This window comes from Schistocerca gregaria, unplaced genomic scaffold (genome assembly GCF_023897955.1).
Source record: "Schistocerca gregaria isolate iqSchGreg1 unplaced genomic scaffold, iqSchGreg1.2 ptg000719l, whole genome shotgun sequence".
NCBI lineage: Eukaryota > Metazoa > Arthropoda > Insecta > Orthoptera > Acrididae > Schistocerca > Schistocerca gregaria.
Genome location: NW_026062096.1, coordinates 547,628 through 567,253, shown reverse-complemented (window position 1 = coordinate 567,253; position 19,626 = coordinate 547,628). Strand labels below are relative to the sequence as shown.

Sequence of the window (19,626 nt, the reverse complement as noted above, 5' to 3'; positions counted from 1 at the left end):
TGCACAGCTGACATTTTGAACAGGTTTATAAAATTTCTAGGTGAAACAGAAAGGGTTACTTAACTGTGCTGCTGTTAATTTACTCTATTATTACACAGAGATTTATGCAAGTACCTGTATTAACACACCAACAGCTGCATGCGTAGTGATGGATCATACTGATAAACCTGCCCTTCTGTGTGTCATTCACTACATACTGTACTCTGAAAATTCTCTACATACGACAACACATTTTTTTCCTTAACTCTACTGAAGCGATATTACGATACTAATTTATACAATGTAACTTAAATTGACTGAAACACTAATCCTACACATCTAAGGTACGATGAATGGAATCTCCATTCTTATGATATCTTTCAAAAATAATCGATATACTAGCCACCAACATTTTGACAAAATAATGACAGACCTTTTTTTATGAAAATTTGTTTTTGATGGTATTCAAAAAGTCAAAGATATTTTACTCTGACTTGAATTTCACAGTCTGAAATATTTCTTTTTCATTGAATATGGCCTCAGAACACAAATTTTCCAAATTAAGAAAATATTTCCATCAGAAAAAAATATCTTACTGAGCACAAATGACTGTTACCACAGAATGAATAGAAAAGAAATAAACAGAAGAGTGAAAACGGCCTGGGGTAATTTTAGTATGGAGAATAACGTTTCGAAACAATGTTTTCGATGTGCCAAACTGAAATCTTGCAATCAAAATGAATTACCTTTTTGACACGGAAACGAGACATGAACTTTAGAACATAAACCATTCATACAGTAAGGTAGAAAAGTCATGACTGGAAAATATTGTGTCTGAAAAGCAATTAATGAAAAAATTGCATGTTGTAAACTACTATGAGAGAAAGAAAAAGCAAACAAATCAATCAGGGAAGAGACCAGAGTGGATGATGTAATTATGATTGTAATGAAAATAAAATTAAGGTGGGCAGGAGATGTAGCCAAGTGAATGGATGGCACATGGCCTAAGGGAATGATTTGCTGGATTCCAAGAAATAAGAAATGACGAATATGGTGACACAATAGAAGATGTGTAGACCATATTACAGAATATGCACCAGCAGCAGCATGTATCTTATCATTTATGATCAAAATACATTGGAAAGTCTATAGCAGGCCTCTTAACTGGTAGTGGATGTCAAATGGCTCATGATGGTCCAAATCTACTGAAAAAGTGACAATAGAAATTATAATCAAAAAATAATTATTAAAAGTGGTTATGAAAGTCAAAATGGAACATTTTTTGTTTTTGTTTTTACATCTGAAAGTCTTATGTTGCCCCAAGTTGGGAACTATTGGTCTACATGCATAACAGTGCATATACTGACATAATTAACTATTATGAAAAATAAATAAAAATAAAAAATAAATAAAAATAAGAAATTGCCTATGGAATTATTTCACACAATGGGCTGGAATAAATAGCATTTAATAAAAATCGACATTTCATACATGATACAATGAATATATATGGGGTTTAAGCACCTGCGTTGTAGAATCAATGGGACAGGAAACTGTGCTACGTCAGTATCAAAAACATTCTGTCGAAATTCCCTTTTATTTTCTTTAGGCTCTCAGTATGTAGCCATTACCTACTGAGCCGTGAGTGGCTCGTGTTCTCTCCATCACGCATTTTACACCCTCTTTTTAACGTACTTCCATCTCATCTCACTACGTTAATCTAAATTACTACTGTCACTGAGTTGCAGCTTTGCCTGACCGTGAGCGGCGTTAGCAGCATATATCAATATATCCCTTCTCGTACTATCTTTGCTCATCTGCTATTACTTCCTGGTTGCTCGTCGTAGCTAGAGAGTTCGGGTAGGCGAGTTCATATCGCAGTTCAGGCTGCAAGTTCAGCTCTGCCAGTCAGTTGGAATGTGTCTGGAGTGCAGACCGGACCTGCCAGACGTGGAGTGGCAATGGGGCACTAGGGCAGTTGAGTTGGAGCAGCAGTGAGGTCTGCATCAACATGGCTCGCCCGACCATTGCCGCCATGCATTACTCGAGCCGGGCCACGGTCTTGGGGGATCGTCGGTCGGTCGCCCTACCGGACGACGCATATTTTGCCTCGCCGATCACTCATGAGTCAGCTATGCGCAATGCGGCATTAGTGCAGTTGGGTTGGAATAGCAGTGAGACCTGCATTGACATGGCTCGCCCGACCGTTGCTGCCTCGCATCACCTGAGCCGGGCCACGGTCTTGGTGGAGCTTCGGTTGGTTGTCCTACCAGATGACGCATTCGGGCTCGCTGATCGTTTCTGAGTTGGCTGTGTGTGTGCGTGCGCATCAACTCCTGATTTGTCTTTGTGTGTGTTTGGTTACTGTTGTGTATCGTTCAGGTCTTCATGCAAGTATTTGTCAGGTTGTGTGTGTAGTTAGTGTTATTTACACTTATGACCGTTTGAGATGTTGTCGGCATTCTGGGAGGAGTCGGTCGGTTGTTGCAGACAAGGGAAGTTCTCTGCGTGGTGCAGTCGGCTGGGTCCGCTGGCATTCCCTAGGCAGTGTCTGAGCATATGTCGAGCTGTCGAATTGCTACGATCTTTGTGGTTTGCCGACTCAGGATGTCCAGGTTGAGCAGGTTTTTTCAACTACCCAAGCCACACCTATTAATGTTGTTGTGGTTCGCTTCGGTGGTTTGCTGTTGGGGAGGTTTTCCGGTGAGCAACACCAAGTGGCTCTACTGCTGAGATTTAGCCGCCATGCGGTGCAATCAACTATTTTGGTTGACTATGATTTGAGTGAACCAGTGGAATTTTCTGTCTTGTGGCCTTTAGTGTTCTGGTTACCTGCCCTGGGCACCGACGTAAATTCAGGCAGTGTTCTTTTGAACTAGTTAACTATTACAGCATTTCAAATTCAAGTGTACCAGCAGAATTTTCTGCCTAGTGGCCGTTAGTGTTCCGGTTACCTGCACTGACCACTAACACACCTTCAGACAGCGTCCTTTCCTCACCTATTGTTGCTGTCCAACATGGTGTGTAATTTTCATAGATAATACATACTCCATTGTGGATTATCCTGTTTGTAACATTGGCAGTTGGTGTTCTCATGTACCAGTTGATGGGAAGCAAGTTGTGTCAGTCAGTCTGTGGCTGCCCCCTGGTTGGGTTCTGACGGATCAAGTATAGTTGGGTTCACGACCTGTCTCACCTAAGTGAATGAGGGCAGAGCAACCTCCCTGCAGGCCTTCTGAGTGCCACCAGTGTGTAATTATCTGTCGTCAGCTATTTTAAATTTTAGGCTTGTGGTTATTTTTTGTTTCTTAAAATTATGCAAAATTAATTTTTAAATTTATCTTTCAAGCTTAAACACTGTGGCCTTCTGAATTTAAAGATTATGGTCATATATTTTGAAGTTTGTTTGTTGCCCTCAGCCACTGGTATTGCACCTTGTATATGTTGTTTCTTTAAATTATGTTACTGCTCTCTGAATTGGATTTTATCTTGTTGATTTTTAAGATTTATTGTTGTGAAGCATGCTGGCCTCCTGCCTTTACTGGTCTATGGTAATGTATTCTAAATTTGTGGAAATTAATTGTGGCCCTCAGCCAATTGTATTGCACCTTGCGTATTTTTTTTAATTACCTTATTGCTATCTTAATTGGAATATTTCTTGTTAAGATTTCTTGTTGGAGGCCTTCAGCCGTGAAAGAGTTGCTAAATTACAATTAGAAGCAGAAACTGATTTCAACCCTTGGCCCTTTCCACAACCCTATTACCTGTTCTGCCCAGCAGGTTTAGTGGGCATCTCACCTACGCCAGAAACATAATGAACAAAGAACGGAGTCTCTGTTTTAGGCACAACAATGCTACAAAGTAAAACAAAAAAACTGAGAATGAAGTGAGAAAAATTTATATATTTCTACAAAACATTCACACGTTGTCCAACTTAACAAACTTAAATTTTTTGTCACCCATTAAAAGGCAATTACACCTGGATACAAAATTAGAGTGTAATAGTGGGTGGGGAGGGAGGGTGAGGGGAGGGTAAGACAAGGGGGAAAGGTAGACAGTGGGGTGGGGGAGGGGGAGAGGTAGACAGTGGGGTGGGGGGTGGGGGAGAGAGAGGTAGACATTGGGGTGGGGGGAGAGAGAGGTAGACAGTGGGGTGGGGGGTGGGGGAGAGAGAGGTAGACATTGGGGTGGGGGGAGAGAGAGGTAGACAGTGGGGTGGGGGCGGGGGGAGAGAGGTAGACAGTGGGGTGGGGGCGGGGGGAGAGAGGTAGACAGAGGTGTGGGGGCGGGGGGAGAGAGGGGGGGGAGAGAGGCAGACAGAGGTGTGGGGGCGGGGGGAGAGAGGGGGGGAGAGAGGCAGACAGAGGTGTGGGGGCGGGGGGAGAGAGGGGGGGAGAGAGGCAGACAGAGGTGTGGGGGCGGGGGGGAGAGATGGGGGGAGAGAGGCAGACAGAGGTGTGGGGGCGGGGGGAGAGAGGCAGACAGAGGTGTGGGGGCGGGGGGAGAGAGGGGGGAGAGAGGCAGACAGAGGTGTGGGGGCGGGGGGAGAGAGGGGGGAGAGAGGCAGACAGAGGTGTGTGGGCGGGGGGAGAGAGGGGGGAGAGAGGCAGACAGAGGTGTGTGGGCGGGGGGAGAGAGGGGGGAGAGAGGCAGACAGAGGTGTGGGGGCGGGGGGAGAGAGGGGGGGAGAGAGGCAGACAGAGGTGTGGGGGCGGGGGGAGAGAGGGGGGGAGAGAGGCAGACAGAGGTGTGGGGGCGGGGGGAGAGAGGGGGGGAGAGAGGCAGACAGAGGTGTGGGGGCGGGGGGAGAGAGGGGGGGAGAGAGGCAGACAGAGGTGTGGGGGCGGGGGGAGAGAGGGGGGAGAGGCAGACAAAAGTGTGGGGGCGGGGGGAGAGAGGGGGGGGGAGGCAGACAAAAGTGTGGGGGCGGGGGAGAGAGGGGGGAGAGGCAGACAAAAGTGTGGGGGCGGGGGGAGAGAGGGGGGGAGAGAGGCAGACAAAAGTGTGGGGGCGGGGGGAGAGAGGCAGACAGAGGTGTGGGGGCGGGGGGAGAGAGGCAGACAGTGGGGTGGGGACGGGGGGGAGAGAGAGGCAGACAGAGGTGTGGGGGCGGGGGGAGAGAGAGGCAGACAGAGGTGTGGGGGCGGGGAGAGAGAGGGGCAGACAGAGGTGTGGGGGCGGGGAGAGAGAGGGGCAGACAGAGGTGTGGGGGCGGGGAGAGAGAGGGGCAGACAGAGGTGTGGGGGCGTGGGGAGAGAGGGGCAGACAGAGGTGTGGGGGCGGGGGGAGAGAGGGGCAGACAGATGTGTGGGGGCGGGGGGAGAGAGGGGGGAGAGAGGTGTGGGGGCGGGGGGAGAGAGGGGGGAGAGAGGTGTGGGGGCGGGGGGAGAGAGGGGGGAGAGAGGTGTGGGGGCGGGGGGAGAGAGGGGGGAGAGAGGGGGGAGAGTGGTGTGGGGGCGGGGGGAGAGAGGGGGGAGAGAGGTGTGGGGGCGGGGGGAGAGGTGTGGGGGCGGGGGGAGAGGTGTGGGGGCGGGGGGAGAGGTGTGGGGGCGGGGGGAGAGGTGTGGGGGCGGGGGGAGAGAGGCAGACAGAGGTGTGGGGGCGGGGGGAGAGAGGGGGGGAGAGAGGCAGACAGAGGTGTGGGGGCGGGGGGGAGAGGCAGACAGTGGGGTGGGGACGGGGGGGAGAGAGGCAGACAGTGGGGTGGGGACGGGGGGGAGAGAGGCAGACAGTGGGGTGGGGACGGGGGGGGAGAGAGGCAGACAGTGGGGTGGGGACGGGGGGGGAGAGAGGCAGACAGTGGGGTGGGGACGGGGGGGGGGGAGAGAGGCAGACAGTGGGGTGGGGACGGGGGGGGAGAGAGGCAGACAGTGGGGTGGGGACGGGGGGGGAGAGAGGCAGACAGTGGGGTGGGGACGGGGGGGAGAGAGGCAGACAGTGGGGTGGGGACGGGGGGGAGAGGCAGACAGTGGGGTGGGGACGGGGGGGAGAGAGGCAGACAGTGGGGTGGGGACGGGGGGGAGAGAGGCAGACAGTGGGGTGGGGACGGGGGGGGGAGAGAGGCAGACAGTGGGGTGGGGACAGGGGGGAGAGAGGCAGACAGTGGGGTGGGGATGGGGGGGGGAGAGAGGCAGACAGTGGGGTGGGGACGGGGGGGGAGAGGCAGACAGTGGGGTGGGGACGGGGGGGCGGAGAGAGGCAGACAGTGGGGTGGGGCCGGGGGGGGCGGAGAGAGGCAGACAGTGGGGTGGGGACGGGGGGGGCGGAGAGAGGCAGACAGTGGGGTGGGGACGGGGGGGGGGCGGAGAGAGGCAGACAGTGGGGTGGGGACGGGGGGGGCGGAGAGAGGCAGACAGTGGGGTGGGGACGGGGGGGGCGGAGAGAGGCAGACAGTGGGGTGGGGACGGGGGGGGCGGAGAGAGGCAGACAGTGGGGTGGGGACGGGGGGGGCGGAGAGAGGCAGACAGTGGGGTGGGGACGGGGGGGGCGGAGAGAGGCAGACAGTGGGGTGGGGACGGGGGGGGCGGAGAGAGGCAGACAGTGGGGTGGGGACGGGGGGGGCGGAGAGAGGCAGACAGTGGGGTGGGGACGGGGGGGGGCGGAGAGAGGCAGACAGTGGGGTGGGGACGGGGGGGGGCGGAGAGAGGCAGACAGTGGGGTGGGGACGGGGGGGGCGGAGAGAGGCAGACAGTGGGGTGGGGACGGGGGGGGGCGGAGAGAGGCAGACAGTGGGGTGGGGACGGGGGGGCGGAGAGAGGCAGACAGTGGGGTGGGGACGGGGGGGGCGGAGAGAGGCAGACAGTGGGGTGGGGACGGGGGGGCGGAGAGAGGCAGACAGTGGGGTGGGGACGGGGGGGGCGGAGAGAGGCAGACAGTGGGGTGGGGACGGGGGGGGCGGAGAGAGGCAGACAGTGGGGTGGGGACGGGGGGGGGCGGAGAGAGGCAGACAGTGGGGTGGGGACGGGGGGGGCGGAGAGAGGCAGACAGTGGGGTGGGGACGGGGGGGGGCCGAGAGAGGCAGACAGTGGGGTGGGGACGGGGGGGGGCGGAGAGAGGCAGACAGTGGGGTGGGGACGGGGGGGCGGAGAGAGGCACACAGTGGGGTGGGGACGGGGGGGGCGGAGAGAGGCACACAGTGGGGTGGGGACGGGGGGGCGGAGAGAGGCAGACAGTGGGGTGGGGACGGGGGGGCGGAGAGAGGCAGACAGTGGGGTGGGGACGGGGGGGCGGAGAGAGGGAGAGAGGCAGACAGTGGGGTGGGGACGGGGGGCGGAGAGAGGCAGACAGTGGGGTGGGGACGGGGGGGCGGAGAGAGGCAGACAGTGGGGTGGGGACGGGGGGGCGGAGAGAGGCAGACAGTGGGGTGGGGACGGGGGGGCGGAGAGAGGCAGACAGTGGGGTGGGGACGGGGGGGGCGGAGAGAGGCAGACAGTGGGGTGGGGACGGGGGGGGCGGAGAGAGGCAGACAGTGGGGTGGGGACGGGGGGGGCGGAGAGAGGCAGACAGTGGGGTGGGGACGGGGGGGGGGCGGAGAGAGGCAGACAGTGGGGTGGGGACGGGGGGGGCGGAGAGAGGCAGACAGTGGGGTGGGGACGGGGGGGGCGGAGAGAGGCAGACAGTGGGGTGGGGACGGGGGGAGCGTGGCAGACAGTGGGGTGGGGACGGGGGGAGCGTGGCAGACAGTGGGGTGGGGACGGGGGGAGCGTGGCAGACAGTGGGGTGGGGACGGGGGGAGCGTGGCAGACAGTGGGGTGGGGACGGGGGGAGCGTGGCAGACAGTGGGGTGGGGACGGGGGGAGCGTGGCAGACAGTGGGGGGGGAGAGGTAGGTAGACAGTGGGGGGGAGAGGTAGGTAGATAGTGGGGGGGGGGAGAGGTAGGTAGATAGTGGGGGGGAGAGGTAGGTAGATAGTGGGGGGGAGAGGTAGGTAGATAGTGGGGGGGAGAGGTAGGTAGATAGTGGGGGGGAGAGGTAGGTAGATAGTGGGGGGGAGAGGTAGGTAGATAGTGGGGGGGAGAGGTAGGTAGATAGTGGGGGGGAGAGGTAGGTAGATAGTGGGGGGGAGAGGTAGGTAGATAGTGGGGGGGAGAGGTAGGTAGATAGTGGGGGGGAGAGGTAGGTAGATAGTGGGGGGGAGAGGTAGGTAGATAGTGGGGGGGAGAGGTAGGTAGATAGTGGGGGGGAGAGGTAGGTAGATAGTGGGGGGGAGAGGTAGGTAGATAGTGGGGGGGAGAGGTAGGTAGATAGTGGGGGGGAGAGGTAGGTAGATAGTGGGGGGGAGAGGTAGGTACATAGTTGGGGAAGAGGTAGGTACATAGTTGGGGAAGAGGTATGTACATAGTTGGGGAAGAGGTATGTACATAGTTGGGGAAGAGGTATGTACATAGTTGGGGAAGAGGTATGTACATAGTTGGGGAAGAGGTATGTACATAGTTGGGGAAGAGGTAGGTACATAGTTGGGGAAGAGGTAGGTACATAGTTGGGGAAGAGGTAGGTACATAGTTGGGGAAGAGGTAGGTACATAGTTGGGGAAGAGGTAGGTACATAGTTGGGGAAGAGGTAGGTACATAGTTGGGGAAGAGGTAGGTACATAGTTGGGGAAGAGGTAGGTACATAGTTGGGGAAGAGTTAGGTACATAGTTGGGGAAGAGTTAGGTACATAGTTGGGGAAGAGGTAGGTACATAGTTGGGGGAAGAGGTAGGTACATAGTGGGGGAAGAGGTAGGTACATATTGGGGGAAGAGGTAGGTACATAGTGGGGGAAGAGGTAGGTACATAGTGGGGGAAGAGGTAGGTACATAGTGGGGGAAGAGGTAGGTACATAGTGGGGGAAGAGGTAGGTACATAGTGGGGGAAGAGGTAGGTACATAGTGGGGGAAGAGGTAGGTACATAGTGGGGGAAGAGGTAGGTACATAGTGGGGGAAGAGGTAGGTACATAGTGGGGGAAGAGGTAGGTACATAGTGGGGGAAGAGGTAGGTACATAGTGGGGGAAGAGGTAGGTACATAGTGGGGGAAGAGGTAGGTACATAGTGGGGGAAGAGTAGATAGTTACGCCCTTCACTCTGTCACATAAGCGGGTTTTGGTTACAGACATAACTCCCTACAGCATTGGCTCAGTACTCATGCGTAGGAGTGATGAGAGTACTGAGCAACCAAAGTGTGTGTGTCGAAGATGCTTACATCCTCTCAAAAAATCATTCGCAGATTGAAAAAGAAGCTTTGGCGATCATTTCGCTGTTAGAGAGTTCCACATTTACTTATTTGGGGCCACAGTTATCCTTGTTATGGACCGAAAGCCACTAGTAGTTCTCTTTCTGCTCTGCTCTCTGCTTCCGGAGTGGAATGCATGACGCTTCCGGAGTGGAATGCATGACGCTTCCAGTGTTGGCCACTCTTCCTCATCTCCTACATTTATGAGATTGAATACAAGCCCACGGCACAACAGACAAATGTGGATACCCTTTCTCATCTGCCCTCTGGGTTCAACCTGGAAACATACGCCACGACCCCCTCTTGCGATGTGTCACACACTATGTGCTTCCATAGGTTGGCCCAGATTTTTAAGTCTGTCGATCCAGAGCTCTTTGCCTGGGCTCACCTCTCCCATCATTTGGTAGTTGTCTTGAATGTTCTCCTGCTTGATGCAGAGGCGGATACTCAAATACTCATCCTGTCTTCATTCCACATTTCCTCCCCCCCCCCCCCCCAAGTGTTCTTTAACTACTAAATCAAGGGCATTGAGATATGTCGCAGATTGAAGCACTTGCAAGGCAACATGTCTACTGGCCACGAGTGAACAAAAATGTGGTGTCCATGGTGTGTAGCTGTTCTGCTTGTGCCTAGCACCAGGCTATTACACCCCAGTTTATTGCCTCCTGCCATCACCCCTGAGACTCCATTCACCTGTACTGTGCTCGCCCATTTCTGGAATCTGTGGCTCATTTTTGTGGTCTCATATTCTAACTACTAATATGTGGTCAGCATGGTGTCCACCACTGATTGCCACTCTCATGCGCTCTTCCAGATTCTAGCCATCGAAGGGCTTCCCCGTACCACCGTGCTGCGCAATGGACCCCAATTTACAGTGGTGTTTTTGAACAGTTCTGCACGTCCAGTGCCATCAAGCACCCGTTTAGTCCGCTATTTCATTCCTCCTCCAGTGGGAAAGTGGAGGTTATGGTGCATACATTTAAGCAACAAATGTTGAAAGCAGTGAGTACTTCAAAAGCCATTCTGTGATTACACTGCCACATCATCAACTGATGGCCTGGATGATGATGTCCAGAATGTGAGGGATAAGCACATTCGAACTTCATGGACCACCAGCTTATGGCAAGCTCTAAGCATCATTTTCTCACACTGCAGCAGTAGCAAGAGAACTGTGCTCATCAAGCACTGTTGCTTTGCAGCGATCTTTCCGATCACTGTGAAGAAGCAGTCATGGGAGAATGGGAAATGCACAGATGTTGGCAACTGTAACAATAGTTGACCCAAGCTTGCCCTGGATCCAGCCAGTTTGGATGTGGAACTATCTACGGAAGAGGTGAAGAAATATCCTGAAATACGGGACAAACCTTGCCAGGAGTAGTACCATAAGTTTAAAAAATATAGCCGCACAGTTTCACGTGTATGAAAAGTTTTGTAAGAGTTATGCTGAGAAACAGGAGCAGAACAAATACCAAAGCTACACTGTGTGTGTGTGTGTGTGTGTGTGTGTGTGTGTGTGTGTGTGTGTGTGTGTGTGTGTGGGGAGGGGGGGGGGCATTCGCAGCCACGTCACAGATTGTGGCAAAAATCTAGCTTTGTAATGCCCATGATTAGTTGTAGCGGCAAATCATCATCAGACCAGTGAGAAATACTATCCACATCAGAAATTAATACCAACTACACACTAGGCATGGAAGCATTGTACATCAATGGTGATCACGAAATATGTTGGGATTTAGCTGGCAGAAAAAGACGTGGTCCAAAGAAGGTGTTGGCACTGCTGTGCAAATAGCTTGCAGTCTAAGTACTTGGTCATTGCTCACTAAACCAGAGTTTGGTTCCACCATCTAGCCAGTATTTCCATGACCCCACTATCATAGGTGCCAGTGGTTTTTCTGAGGTAGCTTGTCTTGCCTTGATGAGTAAAACACTTGTTCATATTAAATGTAGTCTTTGAGAGAACTATTGTGGTACGAACTACCAAAAACTGTCACACAAAACTCAAAATTTTTAAAAATATTCATCCACGTTAATTCTATGGGCATTTGTTTTACAGATGTTAAGAGTATATTATTACTATTTTAAGGCGTAAGTGATTTTAGATCAATCACACTTCCAGCAAAATGTTATCTTTTAAGAAGCTCGAATTTCAAATGGAGGAGAGAGTATCCCCAATTCTTTGGGACAAATGAAACTGGTAATGACATAGCTTTTACCACATTACACACTCAAAAGTAAGTACCAAGCTGAACAGCAATACTTTTGCCCTTTTATTCGAGAACACTAAAATTCACTATCACTCAATTTCAAAAACAATTACGTAGCTGATACAACAGGAATGCAGATGGAGCAGAAAAAAATCATTAGATGAAACTGAGTCACAGAGACTACATGTTTAATACTGAGATCATAAATTCTGGTCTCCAAGTAAATTTAAAAATACACTACATGATCAAAAGTATCCGGACACCTGGCTGAAAATGACTCACAAGTTCATGGCACCCTCCATCGATAATATTGGAATTTAATATGGTGTTGGCCCACCCTAAGCCTTGATGACTGCTTCCACTCTTGCAGGCACATATTGAGTCAGGTGCTGGGATGTTCCTTTGGGGGAGGAGGAGGAGATTAGTGTTTAACGTCCCGTCGACAACGAGGTCATTAGAGACGGAGCGCAAGCTCGGGTGAGGGAAGGATGGGGAAGGAAATCGGCCGTGCCCTTTCAAAGGAACCATCCCGGCATTTGCCTGAAGCGATTTAGGGAAATCACGGAAAACCTAAATCAGGATGGCCGGAGACGGGATTGAACCGTCGTCCTCCCGAATGCGAGTCCAGTGTGCTAACCACTGCGCCACCTCGCTCGGTTGTTCCTTTGGGAATAGTAGCCCAATCTTCACAGAGTGCTGCACTGAGGAGAGGTATCGATGTTGGTCAATGAGGCCTGGCACAAAGTCGGCATTCCAAAACACGCCAAAGGTGTTCTGTAGGAGTCAGGTCAGGACTCCGTGCAGGCCAGTCCAATACAGGGATGTTGTCACATAACCACTCTGCCACTCTGCCACTGGCCGTGCAATATGCACAGGTGCTCGATCGTGTTGAAAGATGCAATCACCATTCCAGAATTGCTCTTCAACAGTGGGAAGTACGAAGGTGCTTAAAACATCAATGTAGGGTTGTGCTGTGATAGTGATCCACAAAACAACAAGGGGTGCAAGACCCCTCTATGAAAAACACAACCATACCATAACACCACCGGCTCCAAATTTTACTGTTGGTGCTGGCAGATGACATTCACCAGGCATTCTCCATATCCACACCATGCGATCGGATCGCTACATTGTGTACCATGATTTGTCACTCCACACATCATTTTTACACTGTTCAATCATCCAATGTTTATGCTCCTTACATCAAGCAGTGTCATTTGGCATTTATCGGCGTGATGTGTGGCTTATGAGCAGCTGCTCAACCATGCAATCCAAGTGTTCTCACCTCCCACCTAACTGTCATAGCACTTGCAGTGGATCCTATTGCAGTTCGGAATTCCTGTGTGATGGTCTGGATAGATGTCTGCCTATTACACATTACGACCCTCTTCAAGTGCTGGCAGTCTCTCTCAGTCGACAGACGTTGTCAGCCTGTATGCTTTTGTGCTGCACATGACCCTTCATGTTTCCATTTCATGATCACACCAGAAACAGTGGACATAGGGATATTTAGGAGTGTGGAAATCTCAAGTACAGACATATGACTCAAGTGACACACAATCACCTGACCACATTTGAAGCCCGTGAGTTCTGCGGAGCACCCCATTCTGCTCTCTCACAATGTCTAATGACTACTGAGGTCGCTGATAGAGTACCTGGCAGTAGGTGGCAGCACAATGCGCCTAATATGGAAAACCTATGTTTTTTGGGGTGTCCAGATAATTTTGATCACACAGTGTACGCCAGGAAAAATGAAGTCAGCTATTCTGCATAATGTGTATGAATATTATGTTTGGATTCTGTCTGACAATATCTATTAAAATCAAGTTGGGCATATATTATTACCTGAAAGAGAGAAGCAGGCACAAAATTGCATAACCTTCCAGTTGATAGGAAAAGGATACAATGTGGCTTTCCAATGGAAATTATGGTTCATTTCTACACAATTTTCAAGGCTTAATTTAATTTGAGAAAATGAGTATGTTCTGTTTGACATTGTTTTTAATTTACTGCAATGATACTATCCTTACTGAAAATAATTCTGAATATAAGAGGAAAGATGCGTATTGTGGAACAGTTCATGAAAGTGAAACAGCAATATTCTGACTAAAGTAAATGCGTTTTTGGAAGTATCGAAACTCTGATCTCACAGCACCTGGGCGAAAAGCAGAGGAAATGACACCATTAAGGAGCTGGACATTGTCGAGAATCCTTTATTTTGAAAGTGTTGAAAGTCAAGTTTTTTGAGTGTATGTGGTTGTATGGCTTTAATATCTGAAGCTGATTAACTGTTGCAACAATACTCATAAAATTCTGTTCTTCACAAAGTACTCTCATTCATTATAATGAATTTCCTATCAAACTGCGTAGTGTAACTCCGAGGCTAGATTTATAGCACACAATGGCATACTCCTTACATGCTATACCATGGATACTCCAATACAAAACAGTATTGTCTGTCAGGACATGCTATCTCGTATTAGGGTAACTTCAGCTTGCCATCCTCATAGCTGTTTTCAGACTCTTATCGTTAGCAACTTGTTTGCCAATTATATGAACTCTGAGGCCATCTGGTGATCCTCTTGTGCTAATAGACGATGAGCTTCATATCAGGTTTGTGAAATAGACAAAGAAAAAGAAAACCGTGTCCACATTATCTGTTTATTGCCTTATCCAAGACATTAAATGCAGCCTTTTGTGTGGAATTCATGGGATCATTTAAAATGCATTATTCACAAAAAAAAGAAACATGGCGGGCAAATAACTCTGACCCTATGGAATGCTATCCTTGGGCCCCTGAAGAATATTAACTGTGCAGTAAACAGAGAAAATGTTGGCAGCAAAGAATAACATTGTTATTATAGGCCTTGCCTGTTCTCATATTGGTTAATATTAAGGGTTTTCTCAGACTCTCTTATTAGGACACCATTTCTATTTCAATTCAGCTTCACTTGTTTGTGGCAACATACTTGCCGCAGTGGATACACCGGTTCCTGTGAGATCACCAAAGTTAAGCGCTGTTGGGCATGGCCGGCACTTGGATGGGTGACCATCCAGCCACCATGCGCTGTTGCCATTTTTCGGGGTGCACTCAGCCTCGTGATGCCAACTGAGGAGCTCCCCGACCGAATAGTAGCGACTTCGGTCAAGAACACCATCATAACAATCGGGAGAGCGGTGTGCAGACCCCACGCCCCTCCTATCCACATCCTCCTCTGAGGATGACATGCCGGTCGGATGGTCCCTGTAGGCCACTCGTGGCCTGAAGACTGAGTGCTTTTTTCACTTGTTTGTGCAGTTTTCACACTGACATTTCATGTACATTTCCCATTAATAAACATGGTTATATCAAACGTAATATAAAGTGGAATAATGTGAGACGAGGACAGTTTCATATCGGGGCTGAAGCTAGTATGAGGTCCACCCACTACTGCAGTCATTTACTTGCCTCATTGAACCAGGTATGGAGGCAGTCAGACTCCAGAAACATCTCTCATCGTCTGGGAGACTCTCCCATCTAGCCAACACTAGGTCTCTCAGCTGGTCAGATGTATGTGTTGGCCACTGGAAGTTCACGAGATGCTTAATTTTGCAGAACAAATTTTCTATGGGATTCAAGTCCAACATTCGAACAGGTAAGTCGATCAGAACATCATCAACCTATTGCAGAAATGATCACTAAATGATTCAACTTGTGTACCACTAAGTGGTCCTGCTGGAACTGGATCATTCCATAGGAACAGTAAGTCGTCACATTCAACACCATGGTATGTTTCATGAGGTACACATACTGATCTGTGACAATATGACAATATATTCAATAAAATATCTCTGCCCCACCTGATTACCTCCACCCCTAGCACGAGACTGTGATGATACCAACACACAACTGTTGCACCATGTACTGTGGATCATAACATGCTCCTTGAGGCCCGTACACTTTTGTCAGACCCTCATTCACTGAGCTAAATACTGAATCATCTGAAAAGATCATGAGGTGCCATTCACTGCCTTTATTCAATTCTGTGAAGGCAGGCCCATAAAGTCTGTGGTCATCAGAGAGGGCCTCTTTATTAACAGCCCTATGGGCTCCAAGTCCAGTATCCTGTAAGCAGTTGCGAATGGTCTGAGAACATCTACATGTCAAGTAACATATTGCTGAGACGTTTACACCTTTCCTAAGCACCACTCTCAAAGCCAACCAATTACCCGAGCATGGTGACACCACGTTTGAGCACAGCGAAGTTCAACGCAACACCTGGCTGCCACTTCCAGTGCACTGAAACCGTCATACTGGATGATTTCCAGGATGCCATCTCTTGTGTACTGCATATTCTGAGAGATCCTGGCAGTGCATGACTGTTTCTCATACACCCATTTGTGTGACAGTGTGTGATGTTTGGTATACTTTGACTTTATCCATATTACACCTGCAACTACTCAACAACTAATACAATTTGAAAAACTACAGTATCAAGGGGACGTGAACCCTAATTACTTCAGTGGAATTCCCTAGCCTCAAATGCTGCCATGCAGCTACCATGTACATATACAAATTTGCTCTTATAAGTTTATTTGAGGCAGATGTATGCTGACATCTCAAACCAATAAAAGGAAGTTTTATAATGTATATATAAAATAATATGTAGTAATTATATGCTGTAGCAGAAAATCATTAAGGTCTATAAGTAACGTCCTAACAATAAGAAGGGAACTAATACACCACTAAATGTGTGTTACACGTGATTTTGCTGCTGTTGCACTACCACTGATGGGAGCTGTACACAACCAAATGTAGCTGAACTTGTCTAGATATGAGAACAGTTTTGTGTTGTCAACTGTACAAAACTTCAGTGTGGTCACTGCTTTATTTTGTAGCAGCCACGTTGCCTGCTTTTGTTTCACTTACATCCATATTGGTTGCCTTTGAATGTAGTATCATATCTTGATTGTTGCTCCAATGTTCACATGTGTGTACCATAACTATTTCTGATACTGCTGTGGCTGTTTCTCAGTCATGTACATTAAGCCTTACATGACCATTGGCAGTTATCAGTTACAGTAATTAAAATTTGCCTCTGCTGCTTTTTCCTTTATTGTGACAAGAGGCAAAATTAAATTACTATCTTAATACTGTTAGCTGGTCCATGTGTATGATAGACTGCCGGTTGAGCGTGCACAGAAGAGTACATTCACTGAGGTCGCGGTAACAGTAGTGAAGGGTAACATAGGCTTTAAGTGTTTGTCACTGGTATTTCTGATTATTAAAACACACGTAGACCTTCAGAGTTAATGGGGTGGAAGTGAAAACACAACTCAGTCACAATGTGAAATAACCTGTTTCTTACAACATATGTCCAGAGGAAGCAGCACAAACAGAACTTCCACAGCCATGTGAAAATTTACCACTCCAATCATACCTGTCAGCACCATTCCACTCACTCCTATTACAACAAATAATGAGTGAATTAAATGTGCTGTGGGTCAAATTCTCTAGCAACTTTAGTTTGTGAAACATATGCTAACATGATACAAAAACTCTTCTGAAATCTATATATGGTTATATACTTGCAATTTTAATTTTCTTCTGGGTATTTAGTTTCATTCGAGTTTCTAATGATACAGAATCTGATAACGAGAAAAACATTACAATTTGGTGTTAGATATATTTGTGTAACATCCGAGACTTTTATTTTCCTGAGGACGTTAGCAACACATTTCGTTAATACATGTTTGGCAAAAGCAATGAAAAATAAAACTATAGGGCAAGGAGCTGAAGAATCTGGAAGAGGTTTAGAATAAAAGTAAGACAATATACATACAACAAACTATAATGAGTAAAAGTAAATTAACCAGGAAGAGAATACATCAAATACGAGTAACAGATGGTGGTTCCATTGTCATCATGTGCACAGATGGCATCAGGAAAGAGGTGATTCTCAGCACGAGAATATAACTAATTCCTGGTGGACCCTCAGTGGAACTTCCTTCAAATACACAACAAGAAACATGAAATTCCATTTAACAATAGCAACAGATATTACTGGACTATTAGAGGATAAGAGAAAAGTTAAACATTGTGTGTAATACACAAGGATAACTGCATAGCCGAGCTCAAAAAAAGAAGAAATTACTGTACCACGACTTAGAAGTATTGACAGGAAAACCAGGGAGCTACAACAAGAAACCCCACTGCCAACTGAATTATGAATGCAAAACAAAAATATTAAAGGCATTGACAGTAAAAATGATTTCTTAATTTGTATGCAAATCACACAGCTCAGAATAGCAAAGAGAAACACACATTTTTGCACCAATAAGGACAACCTTCTTAAACTGCAAAATAAACAGCATTTCTATCTTTTTAATGGTTTACAATAGCAAACACAAATTATAGGTGTGTTATGGAAATTAAATTTCCCCAACACCACTAATGAAAAATGTTCACATCAGTGTATAATAGCTGAAAGAGCAAGGTATAAGAAATCAATTCTTTCTGTTCTGCCTCAAAGTTGTCAGCAGCAAGCAGTAATTTACACCTACAACATGCTCCTTACACCACTAAATATTGTATCCTGGTGAATACTTCACACCTCGTATTATTACTGGTGAAAAGCGAAAATGAGTATGGTATTGTGTATTTTGAACTAGTTAGCAGCAGCAAGATCTTTTTACTCATTAGGTTGAATTCTTGTGATTTTTCTGATAGGTTGTTGACCGAATTCACTTTTTAATATTACACAGATTCTTTGATTATAAGCCACCCTTCAAGTTCTTATTTCAATCCATTTACTGAGAGTCTCATTCAAACTGTTCCACAACAGTCTTGTATACTGTTACCAAAGGTAATGTATATTTAATGTACTTAAAATAACATCTGGTTGCCTATTTCTTTCTATTGTATTATAGTCAACATTTTTCGGCTAGCATAATGTGAATTTTGTATATATGCGGACTGAAGTGACAAATGAAAATCTGTACCAAGGCTTGGATTCGAACACGGGTCTCCTACTCATTGGCAGAAGTGCCAACCACTATGCCACTCTGGCACAGTTGCTGCACAGACTATCCTAGCACACCACCTTCCTCAATTGAATTCCAATTCCTCTGCAGTGCTGTTTCTCTCCATTTACTCAACAGCTTGTGATATCAGAGACTAAATTTTTGCAATGGTTGCTGGAACTGTTTTTATATCAACAATGAGGAGATTAACTATGTCACTCTGTTGTTTGTGGCAACTTCATTTTGTTATCCACCATAATACCCATTACAAATGCAACTCCTGCTAGGTATAACTGTTGCTGCTATTATTATCTCTTAATCTATTTCACTTCAGTTTTCCCTTTCAGTTTCACTTCCCCAGTCTCTATAAAGTTTAACTTAACACAATCAACATCTCTTTTTCTCAATGTCCAGTCCCTTCACAATGTTCAAAGAACCAAAATTTCATAATCTAATTCTTAGAAAAAAAAATTCTGTTAACAGTTGCATGAAAATTGAGTGATATATTGTAATAAATTAACACATAGGACATATGATGGCATATTTCAGCAAAATAAAGAAAATAAAAATAAAAAAAAGCGGTTCTGGCAACTGCTAAAAGGGTGAAGTGGCTTGTTGGCATAACTTTATTGTACATTCCAGTCACACCAGTTATTCTTTCTTTTTTTTCACATCCAATTTATCATATGGATTGACTCAGCAGACATGCACTGAGGTACGCAGTAGAGTGGCCATCTGTCCACTATGCCAGGCAAGGTTGAGTTACACCACCTGATATGAGGCTAGGGGATCATTAAGTCTGCAACATGGGACTGTGTCCAATATAGTACACCGTACACAACAGGAATGTGGAAAGTTTGCATAACAAACCAACTATTATTACATATAAGAGTCTTAGAAGAACACAACCTATCACTGGCATGACATCAGGGGAAGACACTCCACACGTAAAATTTAATTTTCCACACATTGATAACTATGTTGATGTAGAAGATCAAAAATAAAATATGAAACATGTATTAAAAAGCCAACTACAGCTGAACAAATCTGATACTTCACAACAGTAACTGTATCTGAACTGACAATCAATCAGTCAGTCAGTCTGCCCTTAGGCCCTAACCTAGCAATGCTCCATTGCTGCAGTGTAAGGTTTGTGATAAATTTTGACATTGTTGTGTATAAACTGTCCATCTTCTTAGCCGAGCGATCAGTGTGAATGACTGCCATGC

The 19,626-nt window shown here is 47.8% G+C and overlaps 1 protein-coding gene and 1 long non-coding RNA gene across 6 annotated transcripts in view; one reads left to right on the top strand and one right to left on the bottom strand.

Moving 5' to 3' along the window:
- The window catches only part of LOC126320376 (mucin-5AC-like), a 168,066-nt gene that overhangs the window by 15,268 nt on the left and 133,172 nt on the right, over positions 1 to 19,626 (bottom strand). The gene's annotated exons all lie outside the window — the stretch shown is intronic.
- Positions 8,266 to 8,671, top strand: LOC126320377 (uncharacterized). Its single transcript, XR_007558086.1, has 3 exons — positions 8,266 to 8,308; positions 8,424 to 8,588; positions 8,635 to 8,671. It is a non-coding gene; the product is annotated as an uncharacterized LOC126320377 (long non-coding RNA).